Genomic DNA, 18,538 nt, shown 5'->3' on the forward strand with positions numbered 1-18,538 from the left:
AGAATAATAATGTCAGAGATTAGGTGTGGGTAACTGTATTTATTTTCCAGGGCTACTGTAACAAAGTACTACAAGTCAGGTGTTTAAAACAACAGGTATTTATGTTCTCACAATTTGGAGACTCAAAATCCAAAGTCAAGGTGTTGGCAGGGTTAGTTGCCTCTGGAGGCTCTGAGAGAGAACCTGTTCCATGTCTCTCCTAAATTCTGGTGGATATAGGCAGTTTTTAGTGTTACTTGGCTTTAATCTATGTAACTCCAATCTCTGCCTCCGTGTTCACATGTCCTTCTCTCTGTGTCTCAGATTTACCCTTCTTTCTCTTATAAGGACACTGATCATTGGATTTAGAGCTCACCCTAAATCCAGGATGATCTTACTCAAAATACTTAATTTAATTACATCTGCAAAGACTATTTCCAAATAAGTCATTATCACAGTTACTGGGATTTAAGAGTTGGACATAACTTTTGGGGAGACACAATTCAACCCACTACAGAACTTTCAAGTATTGGCCAAAGGAAGCTAGTACTAATCCTCTTCAGAACTATAAATCCAGTTAAGCTCACCTTGTTTCTCAGTGTTGGTCTCTGAACCAAGTGCTCTGATTCCTCCACATATAGATTCAGATGCATTCTAATCTCAGACTGATTCAGGCATGGTGTGATCCTTCCTGTTAGTCTGGATTCTGTCTGTAAACTTAATGACCACCTGCCTTTCCAGCCCCCACATGTCAGTTCCTGCCTGCCATTAAGCAGGCACTATTCACTCTAGGTGCTGTACCACTTTCTTTAGCATCCTCTCTAAACCATGACAATGTCTGGACACTGAGCTTTGCTCACCTGTACGTTTCTTCTATCCTCACCATCCAGCCTGTGGTCCAACACAGAGGACACATTTCCTACTAGGTTTGCAAACCCTGTCTGCCCTGCGTAGTCAGGAAAAACCATGATGTCTTGTATACTCAACTGTCCAGAAAGCAATATCCTGCCCTGAAGTTTCTTCTTCACTGAACTCTGTTGCCTGAAATTCAGCATTAATGACATTTAATCTTCAAATGTCTTCTGGATAATACACTGAGCCAGACAGAGGAGACCTGCATTCTATCCCAAATAAGTCATTTATCTGCTCTGTGAGTTCAGACTAGCTTAGCTTCCTCTACCCACATAAACTAGTACAGAGATTAGATTTGTCTGAACTCTAAAAAACTTTAAAAAAAAACCCAGTTATAACTGTTAGATAGGATTCACTATCACAAAAAGAAAAGACAATTGAAATAGAGATTTACTGAATTCATGCAGTAGAATCATTAGTTATACTTCTCTATATGCTGACACCTGGTGCTGTAATGCACAATCACCAACTGAAACTAGAACATTATAGACATTAAAGAGAAAACAGAGATCACAAATGCTAGCAGTACGTCAGATTTTAAAAATTAATAATTTCAAATCAAATTCAGTACTTAGCATGCATTTTCATGAGCCATTAAACAAATAGAACTGAGTACAGCTGCCCACTTTAGGCATGGGATTTCTAGTTTGCTACAGTCCCCACCACTCCCTCTCGTCTCTCTGAGGCTGTGGTTGAAATTCAGGTGCTATGCTTGTATTGTTTTTCTCACAATAAGCTTGTTTCAGGCATTAAAAACACAAACCTACCCATTTGAAATCTTCAACCTATGGTGTAACATATCCCTAGACTCCCCTTAAATGAAAGTATGTCAGGAATTTTCTGTGAAAGAATGTATCTTTTAGAACCTAGACTTCTAGAGGGAGAATGAACTTGATTGCAAGTCTGCTCGCTGCCTTAGCTAGTGAATTGTGGACTTTCAGTCAGCAAACACTTAGCTCATGTATGGACCACTTCTTAAGTGCCAGGCATCCTGTCACTCTAGGATTTTTGTGTCAACAAAATTCAATCCATGAAGACTTTGATAATGCTCTGGCAATGATGATGTGGGGCTGGGTAACAATAATACTTAAGCCTTTTCTACTTCTTATACCTGCCTCTTTAACCTGAGCCTCTCCCCATCTTTTGTCAAGACTGCTACAAACATAGAAAGACCGCTAAAGCACTTTGGAAATACACCTTGTAGCGTATACTTGTCTTTGTCTTAATTTGTAATTGGATATCTTCTTCTGCGTTGTAGAAGACCAAGTCCATCTCCTTTGAGCAGACCATGTAAGAGCCCATTTTAATCTTTTGCAGACTTTGAAAGATCAGTCAGGATTGATCTGTTTGCAATATAATACCTCAAGCTGACCAAGGATAAAATTTCATAAATGAAAACAAATCAAATCAATGTTTAGCTGTTCCTTAGCTAAATCTTGCTAATGGCAGGATTTTCATACTTTTTCAGCTCCTTTAGATGAGTTTTTTCCATGGCAGGACAGAATAAAAGTTTTTTTAAAAATCCACAATTATGACTTAATGAAGCCCTTTCTCTTCCCCACATGAAAAGGGAGGGGGAAGAGCACACAATCAAGATGTAACATGTTGAAATAACTAGATGCAATATAATCAGTTTTTCAGGAACTTACCAAGTTATCAAAGAAATGATGTTTCTCCTTTTGTGTGAACATTAACAGAGACTTAAAATTTGTACACATTGTATAAGTTGTGAAATTTCGAAGTGGTAGGAATAGTTAGAACTACAAGACTTTGCACAAATTGTATGATAAAGTAAGACACTTGTCTAAATGTACTATTTTAATGATTTGTATAGCTTGTTCTTCAACTGACAGAGAGAATATTAGTTTCATAACCTGATAGCAGCATAGGTCAAAAACTGAGAGTTTAAAACCACTGAAATGGTTTTTGACTTCATCAATATTCCTTTAACCTTTGCTGGGAAAGCTACATGATTCATCACAATCTAGAGAGTTTCCATTAGAATCAGCCTTTACTTCGAGACTTCAGACTTCTGGAATGTACCTGACTTTCTCTCCTATCAATTCTAAATTAACGTTGCAGATAAGAGAGATTATAAAGAGGATCTCTATTTTCTTTTGTAATCAAAATTTCATCTTGTTCTGCAAATTCCTGAGTCAAACATCAACTGTTCACAGTAGACTTCCTTTGGTCAAGCTATTATTGTGAAAATTTTAATTACTCCATATGTCAAACTCCAAATACAAAATATATGTTCAGTCCAGGTCTTAGGTTAAAAGAAAAGCAAGCAGTAAACAAATATCAAACTCTAGTTAATGGTGTATGTGCAGAAGTGCTTAGTGGTGAAGTCTGAAATATACTTTTCAGAACATCAAAAAATAAGATGGATTGTTGGATGGCTAGAGAAATGGATATACATATGATAAAGCAAATATAGCAAAATCTAGGTAGTGAGTATATAGATGCGCAATGTATAATTCTTTCAGCTTTATGTTTAAAAATTATCAAAATAAAGTGTGAAAGAAAAAAATTCACTTGAGATTCGATATTAAAATATTTAATAACCAAAGCAATATGGGCACTGACCAATCAAAACAAATGTTAGCAGTTTAAACTGGCAGAAACAGACCAGTTATCTTCATTGACCCTTCCCTACTATTTGTTCTAAAATCTAGGAACTTTCAGGAATATAAGAGATATAAGATGCTTGGCCCTGACCACTGAGAGCTAACACTTTTATGGAGTATACAGTTTTATAGACCATCATGTTCAAAAATAAAATTCATACTACATGAGTGTTTAGTCGTGGTTCTCCAGAGAAATAGAATCAGTAGCATATATACAATATCATTATAAAAGGATATTTATTCTAGAAATTGGTTTATCATGGAGGCGGAGAAGTCCCTCAGTCTTCCATCTGCAAGCTGGACAACCAGGAAAGCTGATGGTGTAATTTAGTCCAAGTTTGAAGACCTGAAAACCAAGGGGCTGATGGCGTTGAGTCTGATTTGAGTCAAAAAGCTGAGAACCGAGAGTACTGATGTCCAAGGACAGGAAAAAAAAATGGATGCCCTAGCTCAAACAGAGAGGGCAAGTTTGCCCCTCTGCCACCTCTTCATTCTGTCCAGGCCTTTAACCAATCGGGTGACGCTCACCTGCATTGGTGAGGGTGATCCTCTTACTCAGTCTGCTGATTCAAATGCTAATCTGTTCCAGAAACATTCTCACAGACACAGCCAGAAATTATATTTTACTAGCTATCTGGGCATCCCTTAAACCAATCAAGTTGACACTTAAAAAATAACTATGTAGATGAGAAAATAAAATTATCTGGTTTTTAATTAATTCGTCTTTCCTCCTTAGCTCCTAATTGATAGCAGAATAGAAGCAACTTTGGTCAGATTTTTAACTTTATTGTGATCTTTTAGGATCTTTTTCCCCTTTCCTTTCTCCTTTCCTTAGAAAAATAATGTTTGTCTCAGACTTCTCAGTCTTCTCTCCTTCTCTCTGGCTCCTCTACATAATTACATCTGAATGTACGTGCTCGTTTCTCACCATCTCTCAGGGGATAGAATAAGCTAGTCTGTCTTCGAAGCACTGCCCTCTGGCTCGCCTGTCTCCAAAGCAATACCTATACCTTATTTGCATTTATACCTGAATTCCACAACTATGATACCTCAGAATCTCTGCTCTGCTTGATCAAGGCTCCAAAGAGTTCTCTATGCCAATAGGTCTCACCTTGGCTTTCAGCTGCTCTTTAAACCCTGCAGTAGAGCCTGCAGTGACTACTTGGTTTCACCTATGCACATAGGAACTAACCACTGCTCATTAAATTTTAACTTTGAGGTCTCCTCTTGCCTGAGCAAACGACACTGCCAAGTTGCTTAACCAAGAGATAGTACATTGGTACCAAGGCAGGTGGAATACTCTGAGTAGAGACCTCCTTCCAGCAGCCCTCCATTTTCCAGCACATGCTCCCTTCCACAGTGTTCAGCCTCGGAAAATTTAGGAGGATGAGAAGGACAGGTGTTGGAGCCCCATCCTCTATTACCCCCTTCAATCTTTTTTCTCCCATTAATCAGGGTTTATTAGTTTCCTATCATTCTGTAACAAATTACAAATTACCCCAAACAGAGTGGTTTTAAATAACACTCATTAATTATCTCACAGTCTTATAGATCAAAAGTCTGGGCACAGTGTGTCTCAGTAGGGCCTTCTGCTTAGAGTTTTATGAGGACTAAATCAAGGTATGCCTGGGCTGTCTTCCTTTCTGGAGGCTCTATAGAAAAATCCACTTCCAAGCTCTTTCAGGTAATTTGACAAATTCAGTTCCTTGTGGTTGTAGGACTGAGGTCCACACTTCCTTGCTAGCTGTCACCAAAGATAGGCCTTTGGTCCACAGGCCACCTACATTCCTTCTCTTGTGTTTCATGTGACCACCCTCCAGCAACAACAGAGTGTGAGTATATCTCACACTTCAGATCTCTTCCCTTTCTGCTGCATCTCTCTGCCTTCCTCTTCTGCTTTTGGACAGGGAAATTTCTCTGTTTTTCAGAGTTCATATGATGAAATTGAACCCACTTGGATAATCCAGAGTAATCTCTATATTTTAAAGTCTATACCATATTCACATTGCCAGGGATTCGTGTTTGCACATCTTCAGCAGGGGAGGGTATTCTGACTACTCCAGAGGGTTATTAATAGTTTTCCTCTACCTATATGGACCTCTTTTAGGTAAAGTACTTTGATTTAGTTAACCAAGCCTACAATTGATATATTACATGAAAGCTAAAAAATTAGTACAACAGATTTGACCTATTGTACAAATAAAAAATAATGAGGCTTCACATGACATTTGCCTTGCTTTCACACTCTGAATATTCATGGTGTATACCATTGAGTCACATAAACGATATATAGACAACTTTTTTCCACATTCTCCCTTTCAGTCTTCGGAGTCATTCTTTCAGTTTTGATGACATCCTAGAGAGATACCCTAGAAACTAATGATGTCTGTTTTTAACACAGTGATACAAGACCAATTCAGGTCAACAACATGGGTCTATGGCAGGCACTGACTGCTCAGGTATTTAGGACCTAAAAGATCCCTGTCTGTGATAAGCATAAAGATCAAAATGTAAAGAGAAGAAAAAGGAGTCTTTACAGTGAAGGCAGGAAAGATATCACAAATCCAACTATTTGCTTCCTGAGTTTCCCCTTACTTCAACAGAGAGGCATGCTATCCACCATGAGAGGCTGAATTCTGGAGCGTTTATCTCCTAACCTATTTTATAATATTAGAGGAGTCAGGCAATATGTAGAAAAATGTGACCAATTTAGACAGTACGGCAAAACACATCATTTGCTCTCATTTATTATAATAGGGATTTAAAAGGATACTCATGAACCACTGAGAACCTATCAGTTAGTTGAGCAGAACAAGTGGTTTTGCATAAGATCTACCTTTAAATCATTTAGTGCCTTGCTATATCATTAAAAGCACACACGTATATACATAGATATATTTATCTAACTGCAAGAGTCGTAACAATTAACTTCTCACAAAAAACAATTTCACCACTACTTAAAAGGCTTGCAGAGGTCAAGAAGACCACTTTTATTCTGAATTCTAATCCCTTTGAGACACTTCAGTGCATTTTTCCCTGGCTAAGTGACAGGGAAATGAAACCTGCTTGACCACTTCCCACCTTCTTTGTAACAGTCTCTAGTTACAGTGTGTTAACTGACCCTGGCCACTCAGTCCCGCAGAAGAGAGAAGCTTCCCACAGTGTATTCTAAGACAGCACTGAACACAGAGCATGAGCAAAAGAAAAGGGTTAACTTCATACAGTGAGCTGGTCTACACACTTGGACCCATTCAAGCCGGAGCTAGCCCCTTTCGTGGAAGTAGACACTGCAAAAGGATTCACATCTCCCATACACACCAGTGGACATCAGAAACACAGATTGGGATCTCTTAATGGCTTATGAATCAATGTTCTTCTGTGACTAAAGAGACTGAGACCTAGAGTGAAGGGACTGTTTTGAACACCAAGCACAGTCAGCTGGACCTCTCCTGAGAAGGCAGAGACACTATTAATAGAACCTCTCAGCACCATGAAAAACACTGCTAACATCCTACTTCAGGACCATGTCCTCATATTATCAACCAAGGGTACAGAAGATAGCGATGGGAAGGTACAAAATGTGTATAATAATACCCCAAAAAGACAACTGCTGTGTACTATATGGCTGTGTTCCCCAAAGTTCTTATGTTGAACCCCTAACCCCAAATGAGATAGTGTCAGGAGATAGAGACTTTCGGAGTTAATTAGGTTAAATGAGATCATGAGGGTGGAGGCCCCCATGATGATGGTTATAAGAAAAGTAGACTAGAGGCTTCTCTCTCTCCCTCTCTTCCTCTTCTCCCTCTCTCCTTCTTCTCCCTCTTCTCTCTCTCTCTCTCTCTCTCTCTCTTTTTCTCTCTCTCTCATCTCTCCCCCTTTCATCCTCTCTCTCTCTCTCTCCCTCTCTATGCCATGGAAGAATATAGCAAGAAGATGTCTGTCTGCCAACCAGGAAGAGGGCTTTCATTAGAAACCAAATGGACTCTGGGAAAGGAGTCAAGTATATGTTATTTTCTACTGCCTTGGTAATTCCTTTTTACATTTAAGTTTATTCCATAGAAAATTGTGTTCTAGATCACTTGTCTAATTTATTAACAGTTTACCTTTTAAACAGAATTCATATTTATGTCAATGTGAACTACCTCTAATTTTTAAATCTCTTTGAATCATTTATGAATGTTGTCTAAGGATGCATAAGATTTTGATGGTTTATGTCCATATCTAGCATATTGAACCTAGTTAAAACATGTTTCTTGTAAATAAAAAGAAAAATACATGAAATTAATATAGAGTGAAATTTCTTAACTATTAATGCTAGTAGTAATACTAGGTAATTCTTGTGGTTGCCACCCATAAGCACTATTGTCTGGTAAATTAAAATAAACAAAACAAAAGAAAAAAGGAAGGAGAAAAATATAAGATAAGATAAATAGAAAAAAGAGAATGAAAAATGAAGAGGATTAAGGAGGTAGATACATGGAGACATTGCCCAAAAAAATGCAGCAAAAAATATTTAATGTAATAAGGATTATATCTCACCTGTATTTTTCAGTAAAGATTTCAAGAAAGATGTAATTTTGGATTAGAAATTATAAAGCAGTACACTCATTATAAGCTGTAGATCATATCTCTTTAATGACCACATCTTGATCAATATTATATCTTATAGACATTTTATAATTAATGTCTTAGCCCCACCTACCATAGCCATGAAAGATACCTTTTCTCAATTTTAAGGATCTTTAGTAGGAAAAGGAGTTTGTTTAGAAGTGGAAACCGCCACCCATTCCTCCAAATGGTGGTGTAGTCTGTTCTCCTTCTGAGGCTGAACATCCAACCTCCCGTGAATTGATTCTAACTCTTTATCCCAATTTTCACCCCATCCCGACAATCATTCTTCTAATCAGAAAATGAAAAGATCTCAAAACATGTCAGATGCCGTCATAATTCCCTGCATTTTAAATGGACATTTTTTAGTTTCAAGGTATAGAAATCCTCACTCAAGCTAGCTTAAAATTGTCAAAGGAAATAATTGGCTCATGTTAATGAAAATCCAAAGGTCATTCTGAATCCAGAAGAGGCTTGATGGACCAGTTCCAAGGAGGTCACAAAAACTCAGTTCTCCACACTTTTGCTCTATTATGAATTGGTGCTTACTTCATCCTTGGACTCTCTAAAGAGCCCTTGCAGGAGCTCTGGTGATAGCAGGTGGCCGCAGGAGTTCCACCCTGCATCCTCACACCATATCAACCCTGGGAAGACATAAAACATCTATGTTCCAGAAACATCAGTAAACATCTCCTCACACCTCATTAACTCTGACTGGGTCATTGCCAACCTCTGAACTGGCCAGAAGAATGAAATTTGTTGATTGGGTTCAGTCACTGAGGACTCAAGGTTGTATTTTGGAGTGGGGTCGACACTACTCAAAACATGTGGCTGTTAGTAGCAGACATTCAGTATCCCAAATCAAAATTAAGCTATTCTTACATAAAAGAGGGGTTGGTACCAGGCAATAATAGCACAACAATCCCACAAATGTCTATTACATTTGCTATATATAATGTTTTGGAAGAGGGAAGGTGGTGAAGATGAATGATAATGATATCATGGCAGTCCATAAGATTCAGAAGCTGTTGTAAGGATTGTGAAACAGAAGAAAATTTAAAAATAGTTAAATCAGACTAACTCACACATCAATAAATGTAATCTCAGGAAAAGAATCCTAATAACTTTTCTGGGTCACATATACCTATGAGAAATCTATAACGCCATTTCCTAAACATTATTAAAGTTAATCACTTTGAAAGAGCACTTATTAAGAGTTATAAAAATTGAAAGAAAAATATGATCTTCAGAAAACATTTTAACCATACATTAATATAGCAGCAAACCTTCTAAAAAGCAGAGAATAATAAATAATGTAGACATGCTTAGTCATTTGAAGCATGAGAGGAAAAAAATTCAGAGCCACTCTAGATGGAATACAAATTTATTGTAGCAGGCAGATTTTAATGCTACTTTGAGAGGAGCTGTTATAGTCTATTATGTCAGCTCTTGCACCTCCCACAACACATCTTTGTCACTGCACAGCCATTCAAAATATGAAAAATCATAGACCTCAAATGTTTAGAAATCTGTGGTTTGTTGGCAGTGCATTAGAATAAAAGATATTTAATAAGATCAGAAAATCCAACAAAAGTCAGTAATTTTCTGAATCAGAAAGCTGCAAAGCTTTCTCTGCAGGTAATGAGAGAGAGGTTGGCATCACACAAATCAACCTTAGGCGCAGGTGCCCCTAGGAACTGACTCATAACAATTCCTATCTATTACACTGCTCAGCTTCTTTCTTACCTTAGAAAATGTCACTCTAACCCAAGGGCCTGAAGGGTTCATGATACAAGTGTATAGGACTCAGCCTGCTACCTAAGGCATGGGCTAGGCCTATAGGATCACAGAGAAAGAGAAACCAATCTAGTATGGCCCAGTGTGGGCTCAAACAAAAGAAGCAGTGCAAAGAATGGGGTAGCTGGAAAATTCATCATGATGAACATAAACATGTGCAGTTTAAAGCATGTGTATTCAAGAGCTTTTGTTACTAGATACTAGTTAATGTAAATAGGTATTTCCTAAAAGTGCATTTCAAAACTTTATGCAAACAACTAGAAACTATTAAGTAATATATCCCAGGGCAATCATTCGCCCCACTTTGTCTGAAGCAGCACTGCTATACCCCTACTGTTATAGCATATTTTTAGCACCTGCTTTCATCTTCAAAAGTATGTTGGTTTGGATGATATTTATTCTAACTGAAATCAGTAGGACCTTTCATCATAAAGACATTTAAGTAAATTTAACCCAAAGCCTTTCCCTTTTTTTATAATATCTTGGCCTGGGAGTCCCAATTGCTCCCTGAGATTTTGACAAATCCCCAGGTCTTAGTGTTTATCCCAGAGATCTGGGCTCCCATGACCCTGCATTCTATTCTCTCTCTGGGCTGCCCTCCTGGCCCCAGGCAGAAAACTCATTCCTTCGAATTCCACAAAAAAAATACACTCCTACAATTAGTACTAAGATTCTTTATTACTGACTACAAAGGGAAAACAGAAGTGTGCAACACTCATCACCCAGGAGACCAATTTGACCCGTAAAGTGTATATCTCTTCTAATTCAGAAGTTTCCTTCTTAATTCTTCCCTAAGTTAATGTTCAGTCTCACATTTTTCCAAATCCTCTCTCTCTCAATTTTCCTCCCCTCTCTTCTTTATCTTTTCTTTTCTTTCAAAAAGTCAATTTAGCCATTTTCTCCTTTGTCTTACATCCCTTCAACATGATGTCTTTGGGATCTGCTAACATCTATTATAACCTACCAGGAGGGAGCAGAGCAATTCTCTCTCTGATTGCCGTTCTAGAGCCAGTAAAAGTAGGAGTAGAAGTATTAGAAAATATGAATTAGAGAATTAGAGGTAGTGTGTCTTCGTGGTGACTGCGACAAGAGATAAAATAGAGACCCAGATAAATGCAAAGTGCCTATTTTTATTGGCACTTTTAAAAATAATTATTCTATATATACTTAAAAATCTCCTGCTCTTAATTTTTCTTTCAAAATAAGATTCCTTATTGGAAAATTTTTTTATTTTCTACCCATTAAAAATTATTGATTGTTTTTTTTATATATATAAAACATCATCGTGTAAGCCTGAGTAGCAGCTCTTTCTTAAGATCTGATTACTTTCTGTATGTTTACATCTATCATTCTAGAAAAATATCTATGACTTCTCAAAGTACAAACAATAATATAAAATACATGGAAGAGAAATATAGAAGAGAAAAATTTAGTTAGCATATTTTTAAGTGCATTGCATGAACACGTCTATATGTGCTAAAGATGGAATAAATTTGATTCAATACTTCCTAGAAATAAAAGCAAAGAATGAAATAAAACCAGTGAAAGGATTCATGGTATCCAAAAGAATTTAAAAAAAAAAACAAAAACAAAAACACAAACTCAGGAATAAATGACTTTCTTGTTACTAAGACGTGAAAAGAACTTCCTCTATTAATTTTTATTAAAAGGATACTCTGAGATGTAATGGACCCTCTTCTCAGCAATGTCCTTTTATGAACTCAAAGTAGGTTTCTTTCGCATAGCTATTTCTTCCGTGAAAGTTAATGGCATATGCCCAATGTAATTGATTAAAAACATTCTGAGAAGAGGCTAAAACTACGTGGTAAAAATATGTAAAATTCTGATGGCTTCATACAAAAAAAAAAATTATACCTACAACATTTGGCAGTTTGCATAACTTTTAGTCAAGCCTCCATAATTTTATTTTCTCAAAACTGATATTTTGGCAGGAATTGAACCACAAAGAGTTCAAAATTGCATTCTCTGGCTAGAGTTTATATTGTAGATATTGTGTGTTGTTGATTAAGGGTGAATCCATATTCTCTAACAAATAACTGAGCAGGTTTCCTACAAGCAAATAGTCTCATCAGGACTTGTTGCTGAATAAGGGGCCACCCCATCTGCACATAAGAGTGGGTCAAAAAATAATAATAATAACCCTATTGGCAGAGCAAAGAATTTCTCAGAACACAGTTTTGGGTCTGCTCCAACACACTGACAAATATGCAATCAGCACCTAAGAATTCTATGACATTAAGCATGGGCATTATACAGCACCCGTAGAAGTCTTACTTTGAGCAATATAACTTTCCACTGTACTATAGTTTTAGACTGCAAAATGCATTATATGATATTTGACCTACTAAATAAAATTTGAAGTCTCAAGCCATTAAAAATTGTGTGACATTTGCTGAAAGCAGAGATTTAGGTTTGGGACAGATGATCTCAAGCCATTCTCTGTAACAATTAGCTAACGAAACTTGTTTGAAGCCTGTTATCACTTAGCACAGAAGAATGAGCAATTGTCAATTTTGTTATAATGCTATGAAAAAAAAGAAGATATTCTTTGATAGACCGAACAATCCTTTGAAGAAATGGGAGATCTATGCTTGAAATACAGAAAGAGAACAGCCTGATTCCCCTGGAGACAGTGCAAAGCAGGGTAGGGAGGCACAGAGCCACAACCTAGAGGCCAGGATCTGAGTTCTGATTGGAGTGCTACCATTTATATGGTATGACCTGAATCCATCACTTAACGTCTTTGGATCTGTGTCCTTCTACAATATAAGGAGAAAGAAAGGTCTTATTACTCTGCTGTATAATATAGGTGACTGTACCAATATAACTTCATCAGAATTTTGAAGCAATTTTTCTTCTCCTAGGTTAATCTGTCTTCCAATTTAGAATAATTAGTATGCATAATATACCTTCATCAAAAATGACCAATGAGTTGAAGATAAAATATATATTTTCACCTATATACACAGTGCTCTAGTAAATGTATTTTTACCATTAGCTGTATGCATATTCTGTGAATTTTATGAATATGAGAGAAGCTACCTAAATGGAGTTTTTAGGTTCTCAGGAGGGAAAGATGTCAATCCAGAGTTCTTTCATTTACATATCTTTATTGAAAATCATTTTTAAAAAATATTTCTAGGAATAAACTTAATTACTAAATATCTGCATTATTTTAGTACGACACAGATCAGTCTATACAAATAGCTATCACAGGAAAGAAAAGTGGAGCTCATTTTTCATTAACGTTAACATTTGCTAACCAATAATGCCACGTGTGCATGCAGCTCCCACGTATTTCACTGGTAAATGTTTCCCTCGGAACCAGATCCTTCAAATAGGATCCTTCAAATGCAAAGGAATCCACCACAAACCTGAGGTCTCTCTGAATAAGGCAGTCATCAATGAGTGAGTTCCAGTTCTTCTTAGTAAGAGCTTACATCCTCATGTTTCCTACTTGAACAAAGTGTGTCCACTATGCACAATCATTCAGCGCTTCTTTATAGATTTCAGCTAGCTTTAATCTTATGTAGAGTTTCTCTTTCACACATCTTTAAACTAAGATCATATTTCATAGCTAGTTCACTTTCATTTCATGAAAAAAAAACATAATTATTATTTAAAAAATAAACCCAAATCTCAGATCGTGTCATATGCTATTCAAATCATACTCTGTGTTTCACCAGCCAAAGTACAAATTTTAAACTGTAATTTACTTCTCCCTTTTATCCTCATAGATAAGTGGGAAGACTTAAGAGAAAGCCATTACCTAGAGAAGCATAATGTCCACATAGAAGGAGATCAAAACTGATTCAGAATTTTTTATTAAAAAAAAAAAAACACAGGAGATAAATTTACCGAGATATGCAGCCTTTACCAGCATTATGACTGGTATGTATTAAACTGGTATGTGGTAAAACCACTCTTGTTTCAGGTGAAAAAAAAAAATCACTTCTTCATTTGTTCTATAAGGAAGTAGCTAAAGCAAAACACTCAATTCCTTCAGCAGTGTAACTATAAAGGACGGGGGAAGAAAGGAAAAATTTAAGTACACTGTATAAAGGTAAATACTACCATCTTGTGGCTGTTTTTGAAATAACATGTTTTAGATGAGGATTGGTCGCTGTGGAAAAATTTTTTTTTCTGAGCATTTTATTTTATTATTAGTTTAAAATATACATTACATTGGTTAGACATTTATATAGTTTATGAAACGATCCCCGGATTACTCTATAACCCCTCTGGCTCTACACATAGTCATTACGCTACTGTTGACTGCATCCTCTATGCCGCACTGTGGAAAATTTAATTCACAAATGAAAACAGACTCATAGATACAGAGAACAAATTGGTGATTGCCAGTTGGGAGAGACCTTGGGAGGCTGGGTGAAAAAGGTGAAGGGATTAAGAAGTACAAATTGGTAGTTACAAAACAGTCACGGGAATGTGAAGTACAGCATAGGGAATGTAGTCAATAATATTGTAATAACTACATATGGTGCCAGGTGATACTAAATTAATCTGGGTGATCAATTCATAAATTATATAAATGTCTAACCACTATGCTGTACACCTGAAAGTAATATAAAATAATATTGAATGTCACCTAATTTAAAAATTAAAATAAATAAATCATCACTAACATCGGTGATTTATTGATCCAAAGTGCCTGGCACCATATTAGGTACTCTATATAAACTATCTTATTTAATACTCAACACATAATTGAATGTGCCACTTACATTTTGCAACAAATAATGTAATTTTATAATGTAAAAGTAACTTAGTGCTCCTATAATTGCCCTCTTTTATTTCCCTGATGAGAACAACTGAAGTCCTAGATGAACTGGTAGTCGTGATTAGTCATTTACTCTAATGGAATTTAGACCTCTTGATTTTCAGTCTTATGCTAAAATATCCCATTTCCTTTTCTATTATTCTCTGTCACATGTGAATGTAAAAGACAGACCTCAAATTTAAAATCATCATAATTGTTATCATCTTCAAGTTCTTTTCTATCAAAATTAAGGGTATTAATTTCTGTTTTTGGCAATTGGACATAGAGTTATGATTGATCTCTAACTGGGGGCAGGAAAATAATTTTATTTTTAATGGCCTAATGTTAACTCAGGTCAAAATACTACTTCTGATTGGTCGAAGGCAATTGAAAAACTTCAGAAAAAGTGAACAAGTATAATTGGTCTTCAGACAAATAACAGAAATTCAAAAGAGTACATAACATGAAATTCACCTCTAGAAATACATGTTATTAACAAATTAATTGTATAAAAAGGAATTACCAAATCTCCATGCCACTAAGCCCATTTTATGGTATCTTCTAATTCCAGCAAAATCAATGATAGACAGAGGCAAAGACAGAGAGAAACAAAGAGAGACAGAAAGAGAGAGAAAGAGAAACACTCATTACATTCACATCTCTTTTAAGAAGAAAGGAACTTATTTCACTTAGAATAATACCCTCTAGATGCATCCATGTTGTCGCAAATAGCAAGGTTTTATTCTTTTTTATTGCTGCATAATATTCCATTGAATATATACCATATCTTCTGTATCCATTCATCTGTTGATGGACACCTAGGTTGCTTTCATATCTTGGATGTTGTAAATAATGTTGCAGTGAACATAGGGGTGCATGGTTTCTCTTACATGTGGAATCTAAAAAGAAAAAAAAAACTAAATGAGAACAGACACATAGAAACAGAGACCAAAGGGATGATTACTGGAAAGGAGAGGATGGAGAGATGGATGCAAAGGAGAAAGGGGGTATTATGATAAGTTTATATCAATGACATTATGATAAGTTTATATAGTGACAGATTATTACTAGAATTAGTGCAATGATCACATTGTTAAGTGTAAAAATGTTGAATTACTGTATTGTACTCCTGAAACTAATATAACCAATTTAAGATTGTACGCCAACTACACTTAAATAAAAAAATAAATTTTAAAAAAAGAGACATGATAACTGACTGAAATTCACGATCTGGAAGCTTTGTTCCACATAAAAGAATGTTACTGGGACAACTGCAAAATCTGAATAAGGTCTGTAGACTAACTAATAATAATGCTAAATAAATGTTAACTTCTTGATTTAAAAATTAACTAATTAACTAATTTAATTAAAAGAAAGTAACATTTTTCTGGAACTGCTCCTTAATGAATATTGTTAGATTTACTCTAAAGATTTCCTGGCAGATGCAGGGAACAGAAAATGAGGTTACTGTGGAAAGTTATCCATTTCAGTGACCCTGGTTATCCGTTACTAGTTTGGAGGCCTCTACCTTAGAGCATGAAAGTGAGCAAAGCTTGAATCAGGGTTTCCATTTTTAAAAGCTTGCTTGAACTTGGAAAGGATAAGGTTGGCCAGATAAAGCCATCCATCATAATCACTATTGTTTGGTCATTTCCAGCCTGTTGACAATGTGCAGACCCTATTTTGTTAGAAGAGTGGGAAACAATTGCTACCTCATCCTCTTGTCCTACCCCCCTCACTCTTTCAACACAAATTATCAGCTCTATGGAAACTGAAGAGAACTTTCATCCTTAAGCTGATATAGGCAGGAAAGATGGAACTTTATGATCTCTTTTTATAGTATTATTGAGAATACATACTTTGTCTCATTTTAATTAATGTGAATAAAGTAAACAATTAAGAAATGAATAGGATTACATGTTATTACTACAAAGAGAGTAAAAATTTTACTAATGTGACGTACAAGTCTTATGTGATAAGATTTGGTTTTTAAGTAAATTTAGTGTTAGAAACGTATAACTAATAAAAGTTTTAAAATAATTTTAAAAACTATTGCAAATACTGTTTAATCATTTTTATTATTATTAAAAACACTTTGAACTTCGGAGCAGTTTCCAGCTTAGCAAAATATGGTTTCTTTCTTCAAATGTATACAGTACTGTATGCTATACAAAAATAAATGATTAATTCACCTTTATATTTTAAAATAAGCCTATTTGTAAAATGAGCTTTTATTGTTGCATATTTCAAATGTGAAACTATCTTCAACAATTTATATGATATATAAATAGTTTTCCTTGGTTAAGCCCCCACAATTGCCATTTTATGACTTCTAAAATAAGTTAGAGACAAGCACTGCAAATTGAAAGCTTGCTTTAGAATTTGTGTGTCTTCCGCCCCTCTTGGTCAATAAGCAAGATGATGTGCGCTGTATAAATTAGCCTGCTGACTGGAGAGAGGAGTGTCTCAGTAACAAAGTACACTAGATATAATAGTCTTCACAGCCTGAAGGAGCCCCTGAGGTCATATCTTCAACATCTGCATGCATGACTTAGCCCTTGAGCTACTGTTAAAATCGAGATACCAAGCTGGGATATGTACAATGACCAAATTAGCACACCACTGCTTCTTGCTACTGTCAAATTCCACGAGGCTTTCTTCTTCCTGAATTATGTCATTAACTCCTTCCACTAAGAATAACAATCGGATAAAATGGAAACATGAGCAGATGGCATCAAATCTGAAAGTACCATCTAGATAAAGTTCTCTGAAATAATAGGATGCCTGGAGAATAGTTTGAAAACAGTATGTGGAGAGTGATTAGGATTAGACTTATAGAGAATATATAATAAAACCTGTGGATTCTTGCTCACCTCAGGAGAGAGACAGAATTCACTTAAGTTCCCAATTTCCTCTATACTTTGAAAGAAGAATGAGTGGTAGAAAAGATGTAATAACTCTCTTAAGGTGTCCCTCAGGGCTCTTCTTCTGAGAGAAGAACATTCTTCTTCCCAGTAGAAATACCAAATGTGCACACCCAGCTCCTGTATTTCTGGCAGTACTTGGGGCAGGCTGGAGGCAAATCAGTAAGTGACCTCATAGCACACATTGAACAAGAATAGTCGGGATGGAGTATGTGGCCACGCATTTGATCTGATTGGGGGAATACCAAGGTGTCCTCAGAAGTCACTGAACTGCCAGCATTCTAGATTCTTCCCATTTTAAAGCCAGAATTTTTGACTTCAAGGAGTTTTCTATTAAACTCCTTGAATATCTTTTGCATGGTAAAATCCCTCTACAGTTAACATTTAAGTGAAGATTGGTTAACCCTTTGCTGAAAAGAAGTTGGGAGAGAAGGTAGTTGCTTATTACTTAGCTCAGAGAGAGAGAGAAAAATGAAGAAAGCATGAGTTTTATAAAAATACACTTTGCCTAGCATCTAATTTTTCCTAGGGCTGATACCCTGCTCCAATTCAAAATATCTGCTTTCGGTGGTTCCTCCAGGAGTAAATAGCTATGATTTGTGCCTCTCGAATAAATATAAAGGCTGTGGGAATATTTTACATCTTAATTTGCAGACACAGGATATGTTTTGCATTTAGAAAACCTATATTCTGATATCTATCACTGAGCTTTCTACTAACCTGGTTTTCAGAAATAAATAGCTGAGATATTTTATTATGAAAGGGAAACGCATCAAAAAGAAGGGAAAAGTTACTGATAGATATGGATCTCTTGACTTCTGCTGTACAGTTCTTTGCCTCCATTTTTAAAATAAATAATTTCTTAAATATTCATATTTTCATTCATTGGTAAA

Source organism: Pteropus vampyrus, unplaced genomic scaffold, assembly GCF_000151845.1.
Source record: "Pteropus vampyrus isolate Shadow unplaced genomic scaffold, Pvam_2.0 Scaffold531, whole genome shotgun sequence".
Lineage (NCBI taxonomy): Eukaryota > Metazoa > Chordata > Mammalia > Chiroptera > Pteropodidae > Pteropus > Pteropus vampyrus.